Source organism: Pteropus vampyrus, unplaced genomic scaffold, assembly GCF_000151845.1.
Source record: "Pteropus vampyrus isolate Shadow unplaced genomic scaffold, Pvam_2.0 Scaffold67, whole genome shotgun sequence".
NCBI classification, from domain to species: Eukaryota; Metazoa; Chordata; class Mammalia; order Chiroptera; family Pteropodidae; genus Pteropus; species Pteropus vampyrus.
In genome coordinates this window covers 7,973,021-7,984,022 of record NW_011888848.1, presented here as the reverse complement: position 1 = coordinate 7,984,022, position 11,002 = coordinate 7,973,021, and positions in this window count along the sequence as shown.

Below are 11,002 nucleotides of genomic sequence, written 5' to 3'. Positions count from 1 at the left end.
CGCGCGCCTCCGTCCGCTGGCCCCCAGCGGCGCTGCGTGCGCCACCCAACCGTCGCCGTCCGCCGCGAGATCGCAGGCGGCTCCGCTCGCCGCCGACAAATCACCTCCCCCCGCTCTTCCAAATCCTGTCTCCGCGCGTTCCCAACCGTCGCCACTTCACCCTCATCTCCGTTTGTAACGGGTTTTTCTCCCACTGGCAAAAACCCGCGGAGTCTTGGAGCAGCTCGGCGAAGTTTACCATTTCAAATTCTGCTGAAGCTCAAACAAGCAAGGCAGAGAAAGGACTAGTCAAACACCCAACGAGATCCCACCGCCTACTCCTTCGTCGCACCGCGATTCAAACTGCGCTGTCTCCCGCCTTCCCCGCTCCCTTTATACTGCAGAATGTTCCCTCATCCGGGAACTCGGATTGCTCATCCCACCAATGGCTGCCAGCCGCCCTCGGGACGCGTCCTTGACACCTCAGCCAATGAGCAATCTCAGAAAAGGGCGGAGGGGCGGGCGCTTAGCAGCTCGAGCCACTATTGGGACGTAGGGAGGGAGGTGAGGAAGGGAGGTGGGATGGGAACAGGGGAGAAGAAGGGCACCGCGGCGGGAGGGAAGAAACAGAGCGAACTACGCTGCGGGAGCGAGGACACCCACCGCATGTGGTCACGTGTCTGGGAGGAGGCGCTGAGTAGCTCAGGGGAGGAGCACGCAGTCGCGCCCCCCCCACCCCCGCCTCGCGTCCCGGTCTCCTAGCCAGGTTCCGGTAACCATGTGAAGTCGCCTACGGGTCTAGCGCGCCCTCGTACCCTTTTCCCGCCCCCTAGCGTATCGCTAGTGGAGATTCGCTGGCCTACAGCTTTCTTCCAGAGCATCCTCCTCCCCACCCACTCTCCATCCCCGGCGGCTCCTCTAATCTGACAGGTGGCGCGAACACGTCCTATGAGAGGAGCCCCGACTCCTCCGCAAACCACAGCCTCGATAGAGATTCCACGTTACTTCCCCGCCAGGCCAGTCCCCAGCCATCGACTGATCATGACCCGCTTCCTCTACTTAATTTTCAGCTGTATCTCCCATCTCCTTTCCTCACCACTTTTGAAACTCCCCACAGGAACAAACGGCGGAGCAAAGTCACCTCGCTGGGCATAAAATACCTTTTGGTTTGTGCACGGAGGGCTTGGGGTGAGGCAGTATTCTTTAATCAAATCATAAACCATATTTTCCTGGAGACTACACATCAATGTGTATACCTATAGCGTGGTATCTAAAGTTGATTTAGTAAAACCTTAAAACGATTATGTGTCCATTTTTCTGTTCTAAACATTTTGCTACATGACAAATGTTCGATAAATGTCATTGGATAACTCCTAACATGATTCACAGGCGGTTACAGATGGTCCATCTAATCATTTGCAAATGGCAGACTTAAAAGAAATAGTACTGTACCCACAGTACTATCGTAATGCCAACTATTTAGTCTTCCAGCTAATAGATTAATAACACCTGTGTACATCTCCAGCTGCTTGGAGACAAGGATCTAAATCTTTCCTATCTGTAGTGTTTAATAGTGTATTACATAACGTATTTCAATATTTCCGACGTGAAGAAATTTAAAATTATGTATTCAAGTACTTTCGACTGGGTTTCAATTTGAAAGACTTTATTAAATTAGAGGACCTCTCTATTTTTGGAAGATAAATTCTAGAAGAGGTGTTCCCAGCAATTTTCACACAAGGGTTATTATTTCTTCCCTTTGGAACTGAGACATTCATATGATACCATGAATACCAAGAATTAATCAATTCCCCCATTTAATTGATATAATGATCATAAAAAGCCATGAAACCTGATGGAATAATTAACCTGGGCTCCACTAAGGCTTCCTCATGTATAACTCACAAGCCAACATTAATACCTTTTCCTGTTTAGAGAATATGTACTCTGCTGTGAGGCCCAACTAAAGAAATTCACTATTGCCTCCCTGGGTATTGGTTGAGAGAATGAGCTCAGGAGCAGCTAAATGTGAATTCTACTCTGTTTCCTTCTCACTATATCATCTTTGTTACTACCCTTTTGGAGTTCAAGTTCTTCTGTAAAAAAAGTATAGTAATGCCTGTTTCATGTGGCTGTTGAAAGACTGAAGGAGAGGTATGCAATATATACTCTAGCATGTGTTTTTCACACAATAAGCAGTCAATGATAATTGCTGTTATCTTCTGCAGTGGATACCGGGATTCTGGGAAGGGATGAAATAAAGTATCTTAGATTCCTAAATCTTTTTTTTTTTCTATTTACTACATTGTCTTCCTTTGCTGTGAAAGCAGCAAGTCTGAAACCTGCCTAAAGAAATATAACCAAGTCATCCAACATCGAAACTAAAGTCCAAAATTGGTTTAATACATTCAATAGGTTTCTTCTTCCTTTGGAGAAAAGGACAGTATCAGTTTCTCCACTTTTCACAGCAATTGTGTGAAAATTTCTTACTCTCTTTGCTGCTCTGAAAAGGCATGGAGCAAATATGTTAATATTCTTGGCCTATCTCTTTTCAACTGGTGTTTATGCTAATACTTGTATACAATATACGTAGCCAGAGCCATATAACTCTTATCGTTCAATGCCATACCTGTTAGTTACTTAATACAGTCATGTCCTGCTTACTGATGAGGAGGCATTCTGAGAAATGCATCATTGAGGATTTCGTCATTGTGAGAACATCATAGAGTGCATGTATACAAACCTAGGTGGTGTAGCCTACTACACACCTAAGCTATATGGTTTAGTTTAATGCTCTTAGGCTACAAGCCAGTACAGCATGTTACTATATATAAAACAACACAAGATTAAACCAAGCACAAGAGAAATTCAATCAAGAGACGTAGTAAACATGAGATGTATGAGGCTGCTGCTGGCGTACGTAATGGCATACGGTTTTACGCCGAACATTTTTTTAATAAATAGAAAGAGTACACTCTAAAATAATGGTAAAAGGTATGATATATTAAATACACAAACCATACATAAACCAGTAACAGTCATTTATTATCATTATCAAGTATTATGTACCGTACATAATTGATGTGCTATGACCGGCAGCACAGTAGGTTTGTTTATACCATTACCACAATCGCATGAGTAATGTGTTGCACTATGACATTAAGACGGCTACAAAATCACTAGGTGTTAGAAATTTTTCAGCTCTGTTGTAATCTTATGGGACCATTGTAGTTCATGCAGTTTGTCATTGACCAAAACCTCATCATATGGTGCATGATTGTAACTCCTCTTTTGTCGTAAAAGCTCAACTAATAAGAAGTAGATGGCTCCACTATTATTGACTCTCTCCTTGACAGCTTTTTCTTAACTCCAGACTTTTTTCTAACTCAGCCAGTTACTATCTCCTGTCAAACTCTAGCATATATATTAACTACCATTGTCCTTGACTTTTGATTTTGAGAATTTGGGAGATAGTTTTGCACTTGGGAATCTCAAATTTCTCAAATACATCTTGCTTTAAACACCAATTTAAAGCAAATACGAACAGACTTTCCGGTTATTTCAGAGGATATTACCCTAGATAGATAATGGCACGATTCTTCAGGAAATCCACATTAAAATCTTGGTTCTCTTTACCTAGGGCATTCAGGAAAGAATGTGCCTTCAAAGGCTCAGTTGTCAATAACTGAGGTTCAGTGAAGTATAATACAAAATATTGACCTAGAGTAAAAGAACCAGGAATGAGTCTGGGCAGCCACTCACTTGCTATATGGCCTGAAGTAAGTTTAACTCTAAGCCGCAGTTTCTTTATTTGTTAAATAGGGATAGACAGTGCCAGGTAAACCAACCTCATCTTGAGGAGAGGGAGGCATCACAAAAAAAGAGTCTAAAACCACACAACATATACTTCATACCCCTCCATAGACTCAGCCCCAGGGCAAAAACCATATAAAAGGTGCGGCCATAACACCTGTTGTTACAACCTTATACAGATAAATGTGACTTCTCAGCCCTCTCAATTAGACTCAGAGAAGAATCTAAAGGTTTTTCCACCCCCTTAGACTTTCCCAATTTCATTTGGCGTGAAGTGTGTGTGTGTGTGTGTGTGTGTGTGTGTGTGTAGGGTAGGGTGGGTAGTTTGAAATTGTTTGTTAGCACAGAATAACCTATTGAAAGATAACTAAAGGTAGCTAACAATACATCTGAGAATCATCTTGCTAGGTATTATAACTGCTCTAAGGAGTCTTCCCCATTTGGTTATAGAATGACTTTTATTGAGATTTAATATTGTCAGGGCCCAGGCAAAGAATGAAATAGCAGTGCTTTTGTTCATAGGCATAGATATATGATTATCAGATGATGATTAATGAGTCAGTAGATTTAGGATATTTGAGACATGATATTAAGTAAGATCAATTGCTCAAAAATATTCCCTAATGATTCTTTACATTTATATGGTATTTTATGAGTTCTCAGTGGAATTTAACATAGAGGCCCATTTCAACCTAAAAATGTATGAGGTAGACATCTTCATGGCTTATCTTCATTTTAAAAGATGAAGAACAAACTTAGGGGACATTTAGGGATACAAGGAGGAGATGTAGATTCTCCATGCTCTTCCTATAGCTTTGTACTTCTATATGAAAAACTTCTCAGATTTTTTTAGAAGAGGATTTAATTACTGCCTATAACCATACATACCTGTGATTTTCTGTCTTAAACAAAATATGTAAACTCTTTAATTGAACCCTTTTTAAGACATCAATATTATTCTTTCTAGATACTCTTTTCATTGTCTTCTAGTGTCCTGATTTTCATGAAATAGTCATTAATTTCTTCAATTAAGACATTTCTACTGCTCGGAATCTCAACAGGAAATAGTCTGAGAAGATCTCTTCCTCCATTAATAGATTAGTCCAACTACTCTAGGCAAGAGCTGTCTAAGTCATTTATCATATTTCACCACAGGATATGGAAACTTACATGCTGGCTCTTTGTTTAGATTTTTATTTCTTGTTTTAAAATTAAAATATTTATTCATCTTAATTCTCAAAAGTGAAACAAGTCACTTTTTCTCCAAACTAAGCCAACAATTCAGGAATTTTACAAAATCTATAAGTAGAGTGAAAATCCTGGTAAATCAGTGCTATTGTATATCGTTATAACGTGGAAGCATTTGTTTCACATTTTATAATGTAGTAAAACTTTACTAATTTGCAGAAAGACCTTGTTCAAATTAATATCATGAATTATAGAGCACTTTAAGATAAATACAATATCTTGAAGATAAATACATATGATATATATAAATATATAACACATTGATAGTACTTTTACATACGATTTACAATTTATAGTACTTTTACATATGTAAAACTCCACGTGGCTGCTAAACAATTTTGCCAAGAACAAATATTAGATTTGCTTAAAAAAAAAGAATTTATAATAGCACTAATTGTAATGCTATTATAACTGATGCATTTATACTTGTAAATGCATCAAAGCTCAAGAACTTTTAAAGTATATATTTAAAAATTTCTATATTTTGTGTTTTCTAAGTTGGTTTATAAATATTTTTATGAATACTGAAAACTATAGTTCAATTTCCAATGACATATTGAAAATTCCAAATGAATAGGACCTGAGGTATTGAGGCTCTACTCTTGGTTGCCCCTGGCCATCTGATTGGCCTCAAAAACTTGGGGGCATGACTTGAAATTGCATACAATAAGCATCACATTTTTATTTAGACTGCATATTTTGGAGGTGGTCAGATCTCTCAGGCCATCCCTAGGTGCTGAAACTTTGCCTTGAATGATAGCTCATGTGAAAATACAAACATTTATAAGATTGCACCTGCTGTAAGCTCCCTCACTCCATTTGCTTCACACATTTCTAAAGGCTATTTTGAAAGAAGGTCAAAGTGTCTCTTCACTGACATGATCTTTCTATGGGTTACAGATTTGTATGTGAACATAGGAATGAATATACTGAAGAATATGAAGTAGGCAATCAGAGCCCTGAATGGCTGAGACAGGCTTACTGTTCATCAAATCTACTTCTTCCTGAGCTTCCACCAGAAATCTTTCTCTCTTGGAAGGAAGGGTATCAACATAATGGATTTCTCGGCAAAGTGCGTGGGAGTGGCATGTGTTATTTCTACATCAAGGCTTTTAAAAGGTAGGTGAGATTTGTCCACCCTCATTTTCTGTAGTTGAGAGTTGTACACAGAGCAGGAGTTTCCAAAGTAAGAGAGGAGGTTAGATCCTCAAGATCAGTCACACAAAAGACCACCTGCCAACCAGGAATGCACCCAATACTTTTATTGTGTTGTCACTAAAATTATTTTGATTGTTTGTTATAGCAGTTAGCTTTACCTAAATATTTCACCAAGTTTATAGCCACAAAACAATCAAAATGAAGGTGATTTTGAGAGACCTATATCTGTGTAATCCATTACTCTCATTTGCTAATACTGTATAATAGAAGATTTTTTGACAAACATTTCCTACTAAATAATCCTTGTTTTCATTATTCTCTACTTTTAAGAAAGACTGTGCTTTGCAAAAATACAAAATAACTTACACATATTTATTATGGCAGTATTTGTAATAACAAAAGATTGTATATAACCCAGATGCTCATTAATAGAGAACTTATGGTATATAACTATGGTATATTGACATAATAAAGTAAGAGAGAGCTGTAAAAAAAGAGTGAGGAAAATTTCTACACACTGATATTTAGTGACCTTCAGAATAAAGCAAATGAAAGAAATAAAGTACAGAATAGGGTATCTAGTATGCTGTTTTGTATAAGAACTTGCATATTTGCTCATATTGCAATAGTGGATGGATAAGCTAAAAATTAATAAAAATTATTATAGCGAGAGGGAGAAAGGACAGGGATGGAAGCAAAACTTGTTTTACAGTTTTTATTTTGGTAGGCTGTGAATGTTTTTATACTATTAAAAATAAAAATTTAATAAGCAATTTATAAATATTGAAAGCAAACCGAATTAAATAAATCTGAATATTAAGTTGATGCCATATTCTAACAGAATAGTATTATTCTCATTCTTCAGTAGGAAATACTATATTGTCAAAAAGAACTACCAAGAAGTGTTACACTTCATTCAATAGTCAACATTGAAAAAAATATTATTACTGTTATTTTAAAAATTATTGTATGTACATTATAGGATAAAAGAAATTATTAAATTTGTTGGTTTTCTTAAGCATCAATAATTTAGCATAAAAAGTCAATAATTTAGTATAAGAAAAAAGAGATATTAATATAAAATTTAAAAAGTTAAAACCCTGTATTCTTATATTTGTTTTTTTAAGACGAATTTTTTCCAGCTTTATTGAGATATAATTGACATGTAACATTGTTAAGGTTAAGGTGTACAACCTGTTGACTTGATACACTTATATATTGCAAAACAATAATCTTATATTTGAATATCAGTGAAAATACACGATTTTCCTCCTCCTCTTTAAAAAACACATCTTAGGTCTATCCAAGGAAAAGCCTTAGAAGCAATGACAAGCCAACAGCAGTAAATACCCCTAGTGGCAAGATCGTGGTCTCTAAATACCTTTTCCCACTAAAAGGAATCTGGAGATATTGCTGACTCCAGGACTGGTGCGAAAAATGCACATGATGAGCTCGTGAGGTTATATTGTCCCCTAAAGTAAGGACACTATCAAAGGCTGTAGAGTCCTGCTAAAAGAACACAGAAAAAAGTTTGAAGAATCTCCCGCTGGCCCAAATGAGGTAATTTAAACATCAAAAGAATAATAACCATAAGTTTAAGTCAAATGCATTGAATTTAGAAAAACGAATGAGTTCATATGGAAGAGAAAAGAGAGGAGAGGTCAGAGAGAAAAGAGGAGGAGAGAGAATGGAAAGGGTAGGAGAAGGGAAGAAGAGAGAGAAACAGAGAAAAGAGATTTCACTGGTTGCTACTGGAAGTGTCCACAGTACCACCTCCTTACTTACAAAGATTAATAATGAAAGGTGAAGATTTGAACATTTATCTTGTCTCTATGCTGTGAACTATATTCCAGTTTACACTGAACTAACTGCTGAAGAAAAATTCTTCTAAACAAAAACTTCCAGCTAATACAGTAGAAATAATAAATTAAAAAAAAAATTCCATTTATAATCTTCACCTGAATCATTTAAAGGTCATCAATCTATGGTAAAACCATCTTGTCTTTATAGTATATTCCAATGAAGATTGAGAGTAATACTATTTCTAAGTTTACTCAGAAAAAAATTTTTTTAAGAATATTTCATAGATGGGGCTGTGTAGTTCATATTTATTCAAGTCTTTAGAACGAACCTCTTGGCCACTGGAAATGAAAGGACACCAGATAGACAATGCAAGGGAGCATTAGTCATACGTAGAATGTGGGAAATGGACCTGGTTTTCTCAAAAGGAAACAGCATTGAAAGTAGAGGAAGGGCAAGAGAGAGAGAGAGAGAGAGAGAGACAGACAGACAGACAGACAGAGAAAGAGACTGGAAAGCTTTTATTGATTAAGAGATTTTAAAAAGAATAAGAAACAGAACAACCCAATAAAATGTGTGAACCTTGTTTGGAAATTGATGTCTGCATCCCCAGTTTATTTTTTAAATTTTTAGATAATTGGAGATGTTTGAATATGAACTTAGTATTAGGTAATATCCAGGAATTGTTTTTAATGTTATTAGATAAAATAATGGCATTTGGTTATATAAGAAATGTCTCTTATTTTATTATTTTTAAAGATGTACACTAAAATATTTAGGGGAAAGATGAAATGATTTTCTAGAATTTGCTTTAAAATGTTCTAACTAAAAAAATGTTTGTTTAAAGTGCAGGAGAGATAAACAATATGGCAAAACACCGATTGTTGAAATTGGGTATTTACCTTTTGAAAATTTCAGGAAAATTTGAAAGAAAATTTTTTTCAAAGGTGGTAAAACTACTACAAATGATATCTTCATGTAAGAGAGAAAAAAATTGTAAATTGCTTGGTAGTCATGCGGTTTGCCCATTGTTTAGGGCAAAACTATTTTCATGATAGTTTGCACTTATTTATTTATTTTTTAAAATAAAGAGCAACACTGATATCTGATTTGAACAAGCCAGACTAGCTTCTCAGCCATTCTGGTTTCACCATGTAAAGGATACTTTATTGGTTGAGGTGCTTAGGTGTCTCTAACAGATATGTTTATCTAAACAAATGTTTTTGTTGTTAATTTTGTTTTGCTTGGATTATACTAAAATGACATACAAGGAATTCATACAAGAGTTCATAGAGTACCAACGTGGACCTCAAAAGACAAGGAGCAATGAAGCAGTAGTGAGAAAAAAAGGAAAACTGAAATCAGGCAACATGCATTTGACACTGATACTTCCCAACTGAGAGACATTGGTCAAATCAACCTCTGGGAATGTTACACTTCTCTTGGTTACCATAGGAATGGTAACAGGCTATTGTAAAGATCTCAGAAGCCATGAGAGGTACCTTTTCTATTCTAAAGCACCATACCAAGAAAAACATTATTAGCATGCAGAATGAATACTGGCAATATTTCATATGATTATTTTTACCTTACAAAAGTGAAAAATGATCTAAATTAACTTTAAAAGTAAGTCAAATAAGCGCACCAAAATTTTCCATGAAAAGATACCAGAATAAAGAAAAAATAATTTCATAATACAGATAATTACCTCATTTTACTGTTCTATGCCTTATCTTTAATATATCACGTTATTTTTTGTGTGTTTATTTTAATTCAGCACTTAATTCCACCTCTTCAAAAACTTATAGGTAAATTTAGTACTATACAAGGAGCAAGAGGCAGCATGAACTGTGACTTAGACTGTTTTTGGTAATTTATAATTTCAGTTTGCAGTCAATATTCAGTGTTGTTAATGTCTGTCATGCCCTTGAACACAGTTTTACTGTAAATTGTTTAAGGCAGCGGTCTCCAACCTTCTTTGGCACCAAGGACCGGTGCTCCTATAAGAATCTAATGCCTGATGATCTGAGGTGGAGCTGAGATGGTGATGCTAGCGCTGGGGAGCAGCTGCAAATACAGACGAAGCTTTGCTCACTGGCCCGCCACTCACCTCTTTCTGGGTGGCCCGATTCCCAACAGGCCATGCATTGGTACTGGTCCGCAGCCGGGGCTGGGGGGGTGGGGTGGGGTTGGAGACCCGGGGTTTAAGGCACTTAAGCATCTTGCATTAACAAAAAGTTGTTCTTATAATTGTAAATGTAACCTTTTTTCTCTATCTTCGCTTCAGAAAAAAATGCTACACGAAAGACCATGAGTATCTTTTTAAAGCAATTAATGGCTTAAGGGCTACAAAATACTTTGGAAAAAAAACAACAACAAGATTTCCCCCCTACTAAACAGCAATAAGAAACACATTTCATCTGACTCTCCATATTTCCATCAGTAAAAGGATTAGATCAGCTCAACAAACACAGAGTTCCACATTGGCTTTTTACTTTATGCCTGCTAAGCCTCATTTAACTACAGAGACCTTATTGAGTTAAATTATTATTCTGTCTCTTTAGGTGAAATGTTATTAAAAACATAGATTACATTCCTGGGGATACTGTTAGCATTCCCAATATCTTCATTGACTGGCTTTTCTATGTTTTCTTGTCTTCAGTTTTCAGTATTCTTAATCGTCTTTCAATCTGGATGGCTCTTTTTCCATTTAAAAAACTATTTGTTTATTGAAAGGTTAAACCTTTACATGCTTCAATATTTAAAAGGTTAAAAAAACTGTCCCTTAGTTACCTAAAAATATGTGCTTTCCCCATATTTTCTTTGGTCACTCGCTGTTGTGCACATTGCTTCCCTTATTGAATGTCCTTCAAACATCTTCAATTTTTGTCTTGCACTTCTTCAAAATGTAGCTTAATACTCTCTTTTAATGAACTTTCCCTTAACCATCATCTCTAAAATTGATCCCTTATTTCTCTTATGATATGTGAATGTGGTTTATACC